Genomic DNA, 16061 nt, shown 5'->3' on the forward strand with positions numbered 1-16061 from the left:
AAGCTTTCTACAACTGGAATCCTATGAGCTATCTTTCCTAATCTCCCTAGCCATAACCTGTGACTGTTTTTTTTTTATGACGGAAACAATCTATATTATACCAAATTCTTTTATATTTCAATGGGAAAAATAACCTTTTTTGGTAGTTAAATCCACCAGTTATTTTTGTAAAATGTCATTAAATGCATTAAAGGAGAGACTCCCATCACTAAGATCTAAAAACTACTTTTTTCACCCTACCAAATAACTTGAGGCGAGAGTCTTTTTAATTTTTGATGTAATCAATGGATTCCACTTAATTCTCCTCATATTTAAGTCTTCAACATTAGAAATGTAATACTGTCTGACAGGGAACAACAAATGTAATGGGGTTCAGGAACAAAAGCTAAGTTGGAGGTGTTAATGGTCACTATCAGATTTAAAGACCAATGAAAAATTAGGGGGGAAAAAAGGCCAACTTTAATATACAATTATAGTACAATATACTACAATATAGTCAGCCACAGTCCCCACTCTAAGAGAAGTGTAGGTGAAGTGGCCTACTATATCCTCACTGCCCTTACTGTTTAGAACTCCATGGGTAAGTCTGTCCAAAATCACCACAAAACTTCCAACCTGCTGCATTTATAGTTTATCTTTAGAATTTCTTAAGGGAAGGGATATCAACCCATCATTAATGTATTATTTGATAGATTTAACATTTCCTCATCTTTCCCACCCAATCGAGCATTAAAATAATGTAAAAAAATATAAAATTTGCTGATGGATAATGTCCAGTCAACATCTGAATAAAAGATTCTAGTTCTGTCCACATGGTCATTATACTAGAAGAACCCTGAGGGTGGTAAATCAACATTTGATTCAAGGAACTAAAACAATATGTGACAGGGTCAGGCCAGATGGCTACAAGAGAGTGATAGAAGGCAGATATATTAGCCCCAGGTTAAGTAGGTCCCTTTTCCCTGGGTAAAGTAACAGAGAAGGTTCCAGAACAATCAGGAACCTTCTGGAGACAATTAAGACTGACAGGCTGATTAGAACACCTGCAGCCAATCAAGAAGCTGCTAGAATCAATTAAGGCAGGCTAATCAGGGCACCTGGGGTTTAAAAAGGAGCTCACTTCAGTTTGTGGTGTGTGTGTGAGGAGCTGGGAGCAAGAGGCACTAGGAGCTGAGACTGAGGAATACAAGCATCATCAGACACTAGGAGGAAGGTCCTACGGTGAGGATAAAGAAGGTGTTGGGTGGAGGCCATGGGGAAGTAGCCCAGGGAGTTGTAGCTGTTGCACAGCTGTTCCAGGAGGCACTCTAAACAGCTGCATACCACAGGGCCCTGGGCTGGAACCCGGAGTAGAGGGCGGGCCCAGGTTCCCCCCAAACCTCCCAACTCCTAGTCAGACACAGGAGGAGTTGACCTGGACTGTGGGTTCATGAAAATGGCCAAACTGAGGGCTGCTGTGAAGCTCCAAGGCAAGCAAATCTGCCAATAAGCGCAAGACCCACCAAGGTAGAGCAGGAACTTTGTCACAACTGGTGTCGGAAGTGGGATCTGGTGTCCACAGCCCGGCGGAAGAAGGAGGGTGTTTGGAAGAAAAAAAAAAGGGAAGAGGGTCTATTTTTATTTTTTTCACCACAATGGAGGAGGTAGTGCGGGCACTGATACAAGCCACGGCTGCCCAGCAGGAGGCTACTCGTGTCCAGGCAGCTGCCCAACAGGAGGCAGTGCGGCTGCAGCAAGAGAATAATCGCCAGCTGATGGACCAGGCTGCTCAAGACTGGGCTATGTTGTGCGGGAACTGGTAAACCAGGTAAAGGCCCTTACAGAGCTGAACCACGGCCATGATGGGACGCAGATCATGCGGGCCAGAAATTGGCTGCAGAAAACGACACGGGAGGATGATGTAGAGATACATAGGGATGTAGAGGATGATGCATACCTCTTGGCCATTGAGAGGACAGCCCTGCGAGAAGATGACTTGGGGCTACCAATATATACTTGTCATTCTGGATTATGCTACTCGCTACCCAGAAGCCGTCCCCCTGTGGAACACGGCCTCTAAAACGATAGCTAAAGAGTTGGTGGGGATCTTTGCCCGAATGGGGCTACCAAAGGAGATATTAACAGACCAAGGTACGCCATTTTTGTCAAAGCTAATGAAGGACCGCTGCTCCATATACATAACCTGAGAACTTCAGTCTATCATCCGCAGACTGATGGCCTGGTAGAAAGGTTTAACAGAACCCTCAAGGCTATGATAAGGAAAGTGGTAAGTCGGGATGGGAAGGATTGGGACACCCTACTACCCTACCTTATGTTTGCACTCCGGGAGGTACCTCAGGCCTCAACTGGGTTTTCCCCCTTTGAATTATTATACGGACGCCACCCTCGTGGCATACTAGATATCGCAGAAGAAATCTGGGAGGAGGAACCCAATGAGGGGAGAAATATAATTGACCATGTGTTGCAGATGCGAGAATAGATCACCTCTATTGTACGGGAACATTTGGAAAAGGCGCAGGAGGCCCAGCGAACCAATTACAATCACCAGGCAAAAGGTCGACAGTTCCACCCAGGGGATCGGGTGATGGTGTTGGTACCCACGGCAGAAAGCAAGCTTTTGGCTGAATGGCAGGGGCCCTATGAGGTGGTTGAACCCATGGGGGAAGTAACCTACAAGGTGCAGCAGCCAGGATGCCGAAAACAAGAACAAATTTATCACATTAACATCTTAAAGCCTTGGCATCAACGAGAGGCGTGTGTAGTGGCCCAAGAGACCCCGATCCAGGGAAATGACATGCAGGAGCAGATCAGGATATCCCCATATCTGACACCAAACCAGAAGAAGGAGGTAACTGAGATGATCAACCAATACCAGGATGTGTTTTCAACCAAACCAGGTCGGACCACCGAAGCATATCACACCATTATCACAGACCCTGGGGCAAAGGTAACCTAAAGGCCCTATCGGGACCCAGTGGCAAAAAGGGAGGAGATCAAGGCAGAGGTAAAAAGGATGTTGGAGCTGGGAGTCATCGAAGAGTCCCACAGTCAGTGGTCAAGCCCGATTGTGTTGGTGCCCAAACCCGATGGCACCACGAGGTTTTGAAATGACTTTTGCCGGCTGAATGAGATATCCAAATTCGATGCATAACTCATTCCCCGTATTGATGAGTTAGTTGACCGCCTGGGCAATGCCCGATTTTTGACCACCCTTGATTTAACAAAGGGATACTGGCAGATTCCGCTTGCCAAAGATGCTAAAGAAAAGACTGCATTCTCTACACCAGAGGGTCTGTTTCAATATACTGTTCTTCCTTTTGGACTGCATGGGGCACCTGCCACCTTCCAGCGTCTTATGGACAAGCTCCTATGGCCCCATAACAGTTATGCAGTGGCATACCTGGATGATGTGATAATTCACAGCCCCGACTGGGAAACCCACTTAGGAAAGGTGGAAGAGGTTCTGGACACGCTAAGATGGGCTGGCCTTACAGCCAACCCAGCCAAGTGTGCTATAGGGCTTGCCGAGGCTAAATACCTTGGCTACATTGTAGGAAGGGGCATGGTCAAGCCCCAACTAAACAAACTAGAGGCTATCCAAAATTGGCCCCGGCCAAATAGGAAAAAGCAAGTCCGGGCATTCCTGGGTGTGGTGGGGTACTGCCGACGATTTATTCCCCATTTTACTACCAGAGCGAGTCCCCTGACAAACCTGATAAAAGTCCGGGGTCAGACATGGTGAAGTGGACAGATGCCGCAGAGAAAGCATTCATGGATTTATGGACAGCCCTCTGCAATAACCCCGTGCTTATAGCCCCAGATTTCAACAAAGAATTCATTTTACAAACAGATGCATCTGAAGTAGGATTGGGAGCTGTCCTATCGCAGATAGTCGGAGATGAAGAACACCCAATCCTCTACCTCAGCAGGAAACTCCTCCCGAGAGAGCAGAAGAATGCCGTGGTTGAAAGAGAATGCCTAGCTGTGAAATGGGCCATGGAAACACTACGTTATTACCTTCTGTGACGACAGTTTACCCTTGTGACCGACCATGCACCCCTCCAGTGGATGCAGCGAAATAAAGAGAACAATGCAAGGGTGACCAGATGGTTCCTGTCCCTACAACCTTTCCAATTCACCATACAACACCAGGCTGGAAGCCACCATGGCAATGTAGATGGCTTGTCACAAGTACACTACCTGACGTCCCAAGTTGCCCAACCCCGTAGTGTTGAGAGCGGGGGGGGGGGGGAGGAGGAGATATGTGACAGGGTCAGGCGAGATGGCTACAGGAGAGTGATAGAAGGCAGATATATTAGCCCCAGGTTAAGTAGGTCCCTTTTCCCTGGGTAAAGTAACAGGGAAGGTTCCAGAACAATCAGGAACCTTCTGGAGACAATTAAGACTGACAGGCTGATTAGAATACCTGCAGCCAATCAAGAAGCTGCTAGAATCAATTAAGGCAGGCTAATCAGGGCACCTGGGGTTTAAAAAGGAGCTCACTTCAGTTTGTGGTGTGTTGAGAAGAGCTGGGAGCAAGAGGCATTAGGAGCTGAGAGTGAGAATGCATACTGTTGGAGGACTGAAGAATACAAGCATCATCAGACACCAGGAGGAAGGTCCTACGGTGAGGATAAAGAAGGTGTTGGGAGGAGGCCATGGGGAAGTAGCCCAGGGAGTTGTTGCTGTTGCACAGCTGTTCCAGGAGACACTCTAGACAGCTGCATTCCACAGGGCCCTGGGCTGGAACCCAGAGTAGAGGGCGGGCCCGGGTTGCCCCCAAACCTCCCAACTCCTGGTCAGACACAGGAGGAGTTGACCTGGACTGTGGGTTCATGAAAATGGCCAAACTGAGGGCTGCTGTGAAGCTCCAAGGCAAGCAAATCTGCCAATAAGCGCAAGACCCACCAAGGTAGAGGAGGAACTTTGTTACAAATATTATCTGGGAAAGTAATACTATAAGTTTGAAGATAGAGGTTGTCCAATGCTAGTACATTAACTGTATCATTTAATTTGATAGTGATAAAAAGGGCCAGAGCACTAACTGATCTGCCCTTCTTAGCATATTGAACAATTCCTTCAAAACAAAATTCATAGCCTGGGGGATACAAAGATTCATCTTTGGTAAGTCAGGTTTCTTGTAAAAATACTACTAATAATAATAATTATCATCATCATCATCATCAAATTGTGCCAAATAATTCTTAAATTCTAAATTGTGGGGCTTACTTTCGAGGCCATTGATATTTCGTGATATAATTTTAGTAAAAACTCTAATGGATATTGCATTTCCCTCTTGTTTCCATCTTGTTTCCATCTTGAACTCTTTTCAAGTTTGCTGTACATTGTTCAACAGCTGCCAGATTCTTCCTCAAAGATAGCTGCACTTCAATGATGAATGAAGTGACTCCTATATATGTGTATTTTATAGGATAACCCAGGATTTTAATGAGAGTTGATTTCAGTGGGAGCTAGGGTTGGCCAACCTGGAGTGTTTTTTAAAAATCCACCTTCGCGATTATCTTCTGTCTTAAATCAGAGTACTTTTCCGTTATCCTTTGAAGAACACGCAGACTTTTAATTACATATATCATTAGGCCTGACCTGAAGTCCAATGGACATTTAGACTAGCCCACAGAAAAAGAATGACCAATTTAAAAAGTCAAACTCCTCTACCAATATAACCTATGATAACATTGGACTGATTTACTTTTTCAGATATTCTGAGGCCTGCTCAAATAACTGACTTTTATATGATAACAACAACTTTTCTCTCTTGATCAGATGAGCACAATCAACTGCTCTATTCCTCACTCCTCTCCCCCATTCTGTTTCTGTAAAGGTCACCTTTGTTTCTCTGAAACTATTTGGCTAATCTTGCATCACACCTCATCTAACAAGGAGATCAACAAAAGGAGGAGAGAGAGACCGACAGAAACTGTTAAAGAAACGCAGAAGCAAGAAATAAAAGAGGCAAAGCTGACAGATTGTGTACCTCAGAGCACATGGTGAAAAGAAAAACATGGATGGGTGAACTTTAGTAACAGTTTAAACTCAGATCACTTACAGTTCATCAAGGTTCATCAGCTTGAAATTACTTGCAGGCATATTTTTTGTCATTTGGTGTCTGGGAGTTTCATGTGGTCCCAACATTATTCAGAAATTTCCTGTGGGCATCTGAGGCCCAATCATCTCAGGAATTTTGAGCAAACATTACGTGGGATGATCCATCTTAAATTGTGTAAATTTGAGAAGCTGTGAGGGTTTTGGATGGGATTCCAGAGGTTTTTGTTACAAACCATTAGCACCAGGTTTGGTTTTAAAAGGCTCAGCCAGTTCACATCCTTAAACAAACCAATGAAATTGTTTGCTTTGAATGAGAAGGGGGTGACAAGCTCAAGTTAATGGCAAATAGCTTAGGGAATACCCCGGAGACTGGATATCGAAGCTATAACCCCCTTAAATTATTTAGATATAGCAAAATCCCTGCACTTTTTGGCTTAATCAATCTACATTTCCATTACTTTGGGTTCCAGATTAAACTTAGCATATATTCCAGTTATAGTTTTAAATGTTTTAGGAAACCTGAGATAATGAAACTGGGCTATATACCTGGTTAAAATTCCTTAATATTGTATATACATTTTCCCGTTAAGTCTTAGAACCATGTATGCATCAGAAATTTCCAAAGACGCACTTAGTTTAGGTTATACATTTTTCATATACAAAAGTTCATGGCATAGGTGTACTGTGTGGACTTTATATATATAAATAAAGTACTTGTATGAGCCCCACCGCCATCATAACTGAATACCTAACAATCCTTGATGTATTTTTTTCTCACAACACCCCTGTGATAGTATTTTACAAATGGAGATAATACTACAGAAGGGGATTGAGGCACAGAGAAACTAGATGACTTGCCCAGAATCACACAGGAAATCTGTGGCACAGCAGGGAATTGAACGCAAACCCTAAGCTAGTGCCCGCACCACTGAGCCAACCTTCCTCTCTCTTATCACAATATTCACTCAGGTCTGTGAAGCTTTCTGCTAAACCAAATTTCAAGTGAACGTGGGCTAAGCTTTGAATGAATGTGAGCCAACTGATGGTTTTCGCTACAAATCCTGTACTGCTCATGCGCCATTTGAACTCAAACTTTACTGGGTTTCACTGTGAGGTTTTGGGTCTGTCTGCCTCTGAAACTAGTCTAAGGGGAAGAGCACCCACATGAAACAAAACTGGAAAAACTCCTGAGAACTGGAACCACTGAGATTCATCATGAACTTGTGCTTCCTTTATTGGGAAGAAGAGCAAATCCACTTCTAGAGTCCAAGGTATTACTACATACAGTATCAAATTATCTCACACATCTGGGCAAATTTACTTTCTTTACATAATTATTTATATTGCTGTAGAATTCGAGAGCCTAGTATTAGGTCAGAACTTGATTGTGCTAGGCACTGTATGAATACAGAACAAAAAGATAGTCACTACCCCCAAGAATTTACAATCTAAGTAATTAGGTGCTTTTTGTTATGTGTGTGATATTTTTCTGAAAGAACACATTGAAACCTGGAAGTAGTTCAGAGACAGAACTTTCTTCTCTAGCATACTGAATTATTTGTACTATCTGTCTCAATGATCAAAGATTCTTCTTTTGGTCCTCAATACAGATATAACATATATAGTAAATTTCAACAAACAGGATGGAAATTCTTTATATTAGAAGTGTTTTACAAAGATTCAGTAACAAATATAATGATGAAACTTTTTCTTTCTGCTCCTTTGCAATCATTAATTTGTTTTTTTGCTCATGTTCAAATATTTTGCTTTATGAAACTCAAAAGAAAATGCCTTTTGCCTCTGTTGGCACTGCCAATGTTTGAACGTACACAGGAGGCTCATTATATAAGGACACACTGCTCTTAAAACAACTATCAGTCTTGTAGACTATGCACATTAAAGCCCTTATTGGCAGGCATTCCCCTTTTCCAGACTTAATTAAACCAGCACTATGGTACTGTTGGAAGACAACTATCATATAACTATATAACATAATTAAATAAACCAACATTAATCATGGAGACTAACTGTGTTATTGAATCCACAAAGGGACACACTTCTCCATATTTTTACAAAACAACTGAACAATCCTTTGTAAGTTCTCCGTTGGAGTCTAAGGAAGATTTTTCACATAGGAATTTAATTTTTGTCAAGGTTTTTACTTTTTAAAAGTTCAGTCTAACCTAGCCTGTGAAATAAACCAAGCTGCTTTCAGCATCATGATGCCTGCACTATATTTAAACATTAGATATCACAATGTGGATCCAGAACCTACACTAGTGATAGCTATAAATAGCTGGATTCTCCACTGCACTCAAGCAGAGCTCAAACATAGTAAATAGTTAGTTAGAGCTGTTCACAATAGACCCATGCGGGTTGACCAAGGCAGATAATTAAAAGGGCACCTCATTCTCCTTGCTTGCCTGCATAGGTGGGTAGTAGGGGTTACAATTTGTCCCACTGTAACTATTGTGATTTCATATAGTATTAAGTTCACTATAGGGTTGGCGGGGGGAGGTTTCCCCATTCATATAAAATGTTTTTTAATTAAATTCATGTAAACACATTACAATTGCTCTCTCCTCCTTTATTGTCACTAAAGTCAAATTATAAAATCTTGAGATGGAAAAGATATTTTAGTCCATTTACTCCTTCTCTCTCCTGAGGCAAGACTGTTTCCTGTTTTACCCTTCCTCATGTTTTCTCTAGCCTACTTTTGATGATTCTCCCACCACTTCTTTTGGAAAATTATCCCACGGTTTAATAAATCTCACTGTCAAGTTTTTCCCAATATTTAGTCTGAAATTTTCTCTTTTTATTTCATCCCACTAGGCTTTTCTGCACTACAGAACAGAACCATCTTTAACTAAACTGATTGTATTGTACCAGTTTAAGCACAAATGTTTCACATGATCCACGCTGAATTAAGAACCATTACAGGTTTGCCCAGCATCCACACTAGAAATGACCTAAACTATTTCAGTTACAATGCCCTCTAGGAACCCTACCATGCAGCTCCTGGCATAGCTTTAGAAGCAGTGCATTCCAGGACATCCCAAAAGGCCACTTGCACAATGAGGAATAGTAATGGACAGACTAGTTGGACGTTTCAGTTAGTGAGAGTTTACTCAGGGGCTAAAATGTTTCAGGCTTAAATGGTTCAGACCAAAATGGTGTTCAGACTTGCTGAAGCGCAGTCTAAGGCTAGGTCTACACTAGTAAGCTTACAACGGCACAGCTGTACCGATGCAGCTGCACCACTGTAAGATCTCCCGTGTAGCTGCTCTATGCCAAAGGGAGACAGAGCTCTCATCAGTATAATTACACCACCCCCAATGAGTGGCAGTGGCTATGTCAGCGGGAGACACTCTCTAGCAACACCACTGCTTCTGTCAGTGTCACTTATGTTGCTCAGGGAGTGTTTTTCACACTACTGAGCAACTTAAGTTGTTCCGTCAAAAGTGCTAGTATAGACATGGCCTTTCCCATGTGGTTTTCAGTGTGGATGTGAACTGTTTGGAGCACTTTTGTATGTGGACATGCTACATGTACAATACTTGGAGGAGGGAACAAATGGTACTTACCACAGAAAATTCTCTAGTGCATACAAGACTCAAATGATCCCCTTTTTTATTATACTAAATAATTCATCTCCCTGCCTGATGTTTGCATATTTCAAATATTTATAGACTACTATCCCCTCCTTTGGTAGTCACTGAATCAAATTATACATATTTAACTCTTAATCCTTCCTCCTGAGTCATTCCCTTCAATACACGAGCCCAGTGTTTCACAATGTGTGGGGCTTGTCTTTTTGGGGGCTGGGAAGGGTGATGGCTTAGCTGGGTGGGGGAGTGTGGATAGGCCACTCAATTGTTCTCCAGAATCTCAGATGTCATTTTTTTAAAAGTCAGTCTTTAGCTGTTATGGTTGCAAAAAAAAAAAAACCTTGAAAATAGAACCAGTGTGTAAGCCAGGCAGTAATGTCTATCTGAGTTTTCAGAGATCGTGAAGCAACGGCTGTAAGGTGTGAACTGCCTTTTTCATTGCATCTGCCAGTGAAGATATTTTAAATGTCAGTATTGTAAACTATTTCATCTCACAAAGCATGTAAGAAAGAAGAATATGATGACATCTGACAGGGCTGATAGTGGGCATAATCAGTTCTATTTTCCTGACGGGGGCTCAGCTTTCAAAAGTTTGAGAACTGCTGCCTGTCCCAGGTTGGTTGGAACATTAAGGGCACTTGGGCTCAGCAACACCTGTGGAGATTAGCTACCCTTTCCTCCCCCCCCCCCCCGTCTCCCCCGCCCCAGCTCATGCTGATCAGCTGGATGATTTCTTTAAGGTTATGTCTACGCAGCAGCTGGGAGGTGCAATTTCCAGCTCAGCTAGTCATATGTGTGCTAGCTCTGCTTGAGCTAGCGTGTTAAAAATAGCAGCATGGCTGCACACGCACGGGCAGCGACTCACACCAGCCACCCAAGCACACAGCCAGGGGGGGGTCAGGTGGGATTGTACTCGGGTGGCTAACCCAAGGTGCCATGACTACGTTGCTATTTTTAGCATGCTAAGTTGGGCAGAGCTAGCACGCATCCATCTGCCTGAGCCGGGAATCTCACTTCCCAGCGGCTGTGCAAACATATCCAAAAAGGGGCGAGAAAACTCAGTTTGAGAAAGAGGACCCCCTAGGAGCAAGTTGAGTTCCTGTTGAAGGCCCTGGAATAGGGTCTGGAAGGACTCCAGGGAAGAAACCTGACAGTCAGCGTTCCCTCCCAGAACACAGAAGAGAGAAAGGTACCCCAGAGGAGCGGAGGCTGTGAGAGGACTCCAAGGAAATAGCCTTAGAGTCAGTCCTCTATCCCAGAGCATAGAAACTTAGAGGTAGCCCAGAAGGGTTTTGGAACTAAACCCAAAGGGTGGACTGGGGAGTTCAAGTAGGGCGAAAGAACTCCTAGTTTGTCCAGATTTGTGTTACCCCAAAAGCAGGCTGGACTTTGAGCGTCACATAGCCAGAAGGCTGAGCCATGCTTGACCAGCAGAGGGTGCTAAAGTGCAGTCATTCCCTGTAACACTGTCCTAACCGTTTTTACTGTTTTTTTCCTGAACTCCCTCCAATTATGTTTGTCTTTCTGGGAAGGATATGCCGTAAGCGTATATAGCATTGACTGTGCTAACTTCATTTTGCAAACAAAGATTTAACTTTTCTCTACCATCAGAAAGTGAGGGGATTTTTTTTAATAATAGTTTTTGCTCAATTAGAGGTTTGAGCATTAACATTTTTTTCCTATTTTATGTTTCACCCTGGAGTATAAGTGGGGGTTAATTAAGGCTGCAATAACTTTACCAGTATTTTACTAGTAACTTCTGTGCATATAGTCTTGCCAAGATAAACACTTGTAAAAGCCTTTTTAAGGTATCTACATTATTGCACCTGAGGCCAAAATTGCTACTACTGGGAAATTAAAATAATAGCCAAAGTTTGAGCCAAGAAAAGGTATAATTTGGTGCTGGTTTTAATATGCGATCCCACTACAGACACATTTTATTTCTAATCTTCCTATTAAATGTATACCTTGTGCTTATCTAGTTTTACACCTTCATTTGTTGTGGAAACATCAAACACTCTTATATTCTCCCCAAAACAAATGACAGTTCTGCTAAATACACAAGGAGTTTGTATGGCAGTGCTAAGAGTAATGACGATAATATGTACACATGTCAGCACAGAGAGCATTGTATAATACATCAGGAAAAATTGAGCATTGCACCTACCGGAGTTCCATGGGCTGTCACAAACGATTGAGATAATGAACCGGGGAGTCAAACTCTGTTAATTTATGCCATTCCTACATGAAACTACAAAAACCTTGTGCCAGCATGAGTAGTGAAACAATGAATTTGATTGTGCAATAGAATGTGCATATGAAAACACCAGGGGTGCAAAGCCTGGCCAGACTAATTCACTGCTCAGTGAAAAAGGAGGTCTAAATAGCTGCTCAGTTAATAAAGAAACATACCTCTCCAGCAGGTTATATAGTGGCTTTGTAGCAGTAGCTGCTCATTTTTTATGCCCAATTACAACTAAATTTGATGCCCCAATGATTTTTTTTTATTGGGGATGCGGGGGGGGAGAGTCTGCTTAGCACTTCTGAATGTATTGTTATTAAACTTAACTTTGCAGACTGAGTGTTTTACATCTTAATGGCCACATGCCAGATTAGCGATTACTATAAAAACGTGTTAGTTAAAAAGCACAGGGACAGTCCCATATGCTGCAATTTGAACTCTTCCTTATCAAGGTTTAAAATGATTCACTCCATAGTTCAGCAACACTGCAACAAGAAGGCTATGGCTGAAAAACTAAGATGGCCTTTCTTGGGTTACCTAATACCTCTTACAATTTTCCCTCAAGCTATCCACATACTCCCCAACCTACTGGAAACAATGGCCCAGATCATCAAAAGTATTTATGTGCCTAATTCCCACTGATTTTAGTGGAAGTCAGGCACCTAAATATCTTTAATGACCTGAGCCTGTGTCCCCAGAATTCTCTCATTCCTCAAAGCACCGTGTTACCACTGGAAGAATATGCTTTGGGGAACAATGTCTCTTATATACACACCTTTAGTCAATCAGTTTTTCACCCCCATGCTGAAATCATTCTTGGAAACACTATTTTTGGGACAGTACATCAGAAAATGAAGAGCCACAAACCCAGAGGCACACATGTCTTAACTCTCACTCCTTCAAAGAAGCCCAAAGCTTTACTCTGACAGCCTTTCAAAGTGGTAGCCCATGAAACCCCTTATTTATAGTCTCTAAAGTGCTACAAGTACCCCCTTGTTCTTTTTTCTGACAGCCTTGCCTCACACATTCTGAGTCAGTATTAGATCCTATCTCTGCAGTACAGTAGGACATAGCATTGGCTAGAACTAGTTTTGGCACTAGTATCAAAGTATGCTGGTAATTAGAGCTTCCCCACTTAACGTTAGCTGCAAGATCATTAGTATTTGTTAACTTTCAGCAACACAGTATGGTCTTTTTAAGCATTCAGTCCACAAAAGAGCATGTGCACTCTGGCTTTCATTTAACAGTATCACACATTATTCATGTTGGTAGTCATTACTCAGCCCTGGTCTACACTACAGACTTATGTCAGTATAACTACATCGCTCAGGGATATGGACCCCTGAGCGACATAGTTATGCCGACCTAACCCCCAGTGTAGACTTAGCTATCCCCTCTTGGGGAGGAGGAATACTTATGCTGACAGGGGCAACTCTGTTGTTTTCTGCTCTAACAAATGCACAATCAATTCTAAAAATTCAAAAGGGATCAGATTTTTTTTTAAGACAACTAGGTGACAACAAGGTGACAACTCTTTTTTAAAAGACAACAAGATACCTCAGGTGTCATACAGCATAGTTTACTAACTATGGCTCCAACAGGCCCACTGTCCATATAAGTTAATAATCCATTATTCCTCCACATACCATTTTGTAATCCAAAGTAAAGCTCCATTTATTATTAGGATTGTTAAAATGCACACATATTATTTTGTTGTTGTGCTTTGGTGACTGACATATTCAGCAGGTGCATTTTCCATAACTGTAGAGTTAATAGTGGCTGCCACGGTAGACTCATAGCTTAGCTTGTTAAGTTTTCACATGAAAACTAAGTTTTCACTTGCTAAGTTTTCACACGACTGCTAAGTTTTTCCAGTTGTTTCTCCTTGTGTTTCTCTTTTTGAGGTACCTCCACATTTTTAAGTTCATTTCTTCATTGTTTGTTGTTCTTTCTTTTGTTTTCTTAGCTGTGGTTTATTATTTTTTTTTCTTTTTCTGAAGATTCCCTCTGCACCTTCTGCAAACAGTTCTTTTGCATATTTAGAAACTTGATCAACTGGTATTTGAGTTTCAGATTTTATAAAAAGTGGCATTCTTTTTTGTGCTTTTTTCTTTCTAACAAAAGCCATTCTTCAAGTTCCAACAATCTTGAAAAATAACAGCAGTAAAGAGCAGACTTTTCAATTCAACTATAGGGCATATTATTTAAGTTTCGTATTGTGTAAGTACCAAGTGGCCCTCTGGGGTCCTATCATGTTACGCACTGTACAAAAATAATGAAATTATGATCCCTGCCTCAAAAAGTTTACAATCAAAGTTTATGACAAGTAATAAATAGTGGGCAAAACAAAAGGACAGTGGGACCACCATGTAATTATAGTTAGTATAAGTAAGGTCACAACACTCCAGCTCTCTAGACCTGTGGTTTTCAACATGTGGTCCACAGATCCCTGGGGGTCTGCAGACTGTACCTAAGAGGTCCATGAAAGGTTGTAGTTACCATAGAATAGTGGTTTTGATCCTGTGGTCCGTGGATCCCTGGGGGTCCACAGACCACGTCTAAGATTTCCTAAGGGCTCAGCACCTCCATTCAAAATTTTTTAGGGGTCTGCAAATGAAAAAAAGTTTGAACACCACTATTCTAGACATTGTCCAGTGCTGTGAAGGCTTCACAACACAGGGCAGTTTTAAGATTAGATTTGAAGGAAGATAAAGTAGAGGCTTGGGTGAAATCTTGGCTCTATTGAAGTGAATGAGAATTTTGCCCTTGACTTCAATTAGACCATTGTGTAAGGTGTTTTTCCCATGCTTAAGGAGCAGCATGAGAGAAAGCACAAAGGTGTTTGAGGGGAAACTGAATTAATGAACAAGAAAGGCTGGCATAATTGGCATACAAATGGGGGAGTCATGTAACTATCAATGTTAAGTAATAAAGGACACAGCCCTGTAAGCAAGTGGAAACAGAGTGTCCTCAGCAGCTCACAGAAAGTGCTCAATGTCTTGGTGTATTGGGTGCAAATTATTGTGTATTACAGTCCAATTCTGTCCCACTGAAATCAATGGCAATACTTCCAGCCATTTCAGTGGTGCAGGACTTTGGCCTGAGCTGCACAGGTTTTTAGCTACACATCCAAAGAATCAAAATAATGTATGACTATCAATCAGGTTCCAAAGTAAAGTTTGTAATAATGTATGACTATCAATCAAGTTCCAAATTAAAGCTGAAATTTTTCATTCAATTTTTTTTTTATGATAAGTTGCCCTTAAAAATAAATGAATAGCTCTTGTGAAAAGCTTTTGGGGGGGTGGGTTTGAAATTTTCATTTTTAATCAAAATAAAAATGTTGAAATTTTCAAATTGTTTGTTTTGTTTTCCCCCTGTATTTCCTTTTTGCCATTGAATATAGTAGACTAAATGATATCTAGGACGACACACACACTTACACTTTCTATTTTCTTCTTTTTCCTTCTTCCACTCTGTAACTTGTCAAACCTTCCTTAGCTTTTCCAAAGTTAGAGTGGCAAAAGGAAAGACAAAAATAAGTGAAAAAGTGGGGGGACTCCTGGATAGCAGTCATTCTATTGCATTAGGTGCCGAAAACGGGAAAAAGAAGGGAAAATTCATAGTGAACAGTTCCAGTAATGTCATGTTTATCCCCACTGAGAGGATTTGGATTTGCTTTTAACAAAACACACTTTAGGAAAGCTAACTTTCTTACTAAATATTTTCCATAAATATTACTTTACTAATGTTGGCTACAGTTCAGGTTGGTACTTTGCACTGCACTGCACTTTCACTTTACAGTGAAATATTTTGCTGCTGTGTCGAACGTCCTTCCTTTATAGTTGTGTTCTCTTCAACTTCATGTAGGCCGTGCAGCAATTATTTCAACCATGGCACTTCCGCCAACTATTATTGCAAAGTCTACTCCAACACTGAAGGTTTATTGGATTTGTAACTGTGCTATTATCAGTGGGTTTGGTACAGTCTGATTGCATCTTTGAGCCTGAGTTCTTATTCTTTCTTAGTAGGCCTGATCTTTTAAAAACATCAGTTCCAAATACTGTTGATCCCAAAACATTGTACACCAAGTTACTCAACGCAGCTTGTCTTGCCCTGTTTATCTGCCTTCATTCATCTAATTT

Source organism: Lepidochelys kempii, chromosome 3 (genome assembly GCF_965140285.1).
Source record: "Lepidochelys kempii isolate rLepKem1 chromosome 3, rLepKem1.hap1, whole genome shotgun sequence".
Lineage (NCBI taxonomy): Eukaryota > Metazoa > Chordata > Testudines > Cheloniidae > Lepidochelys > Lepidochelys kempii.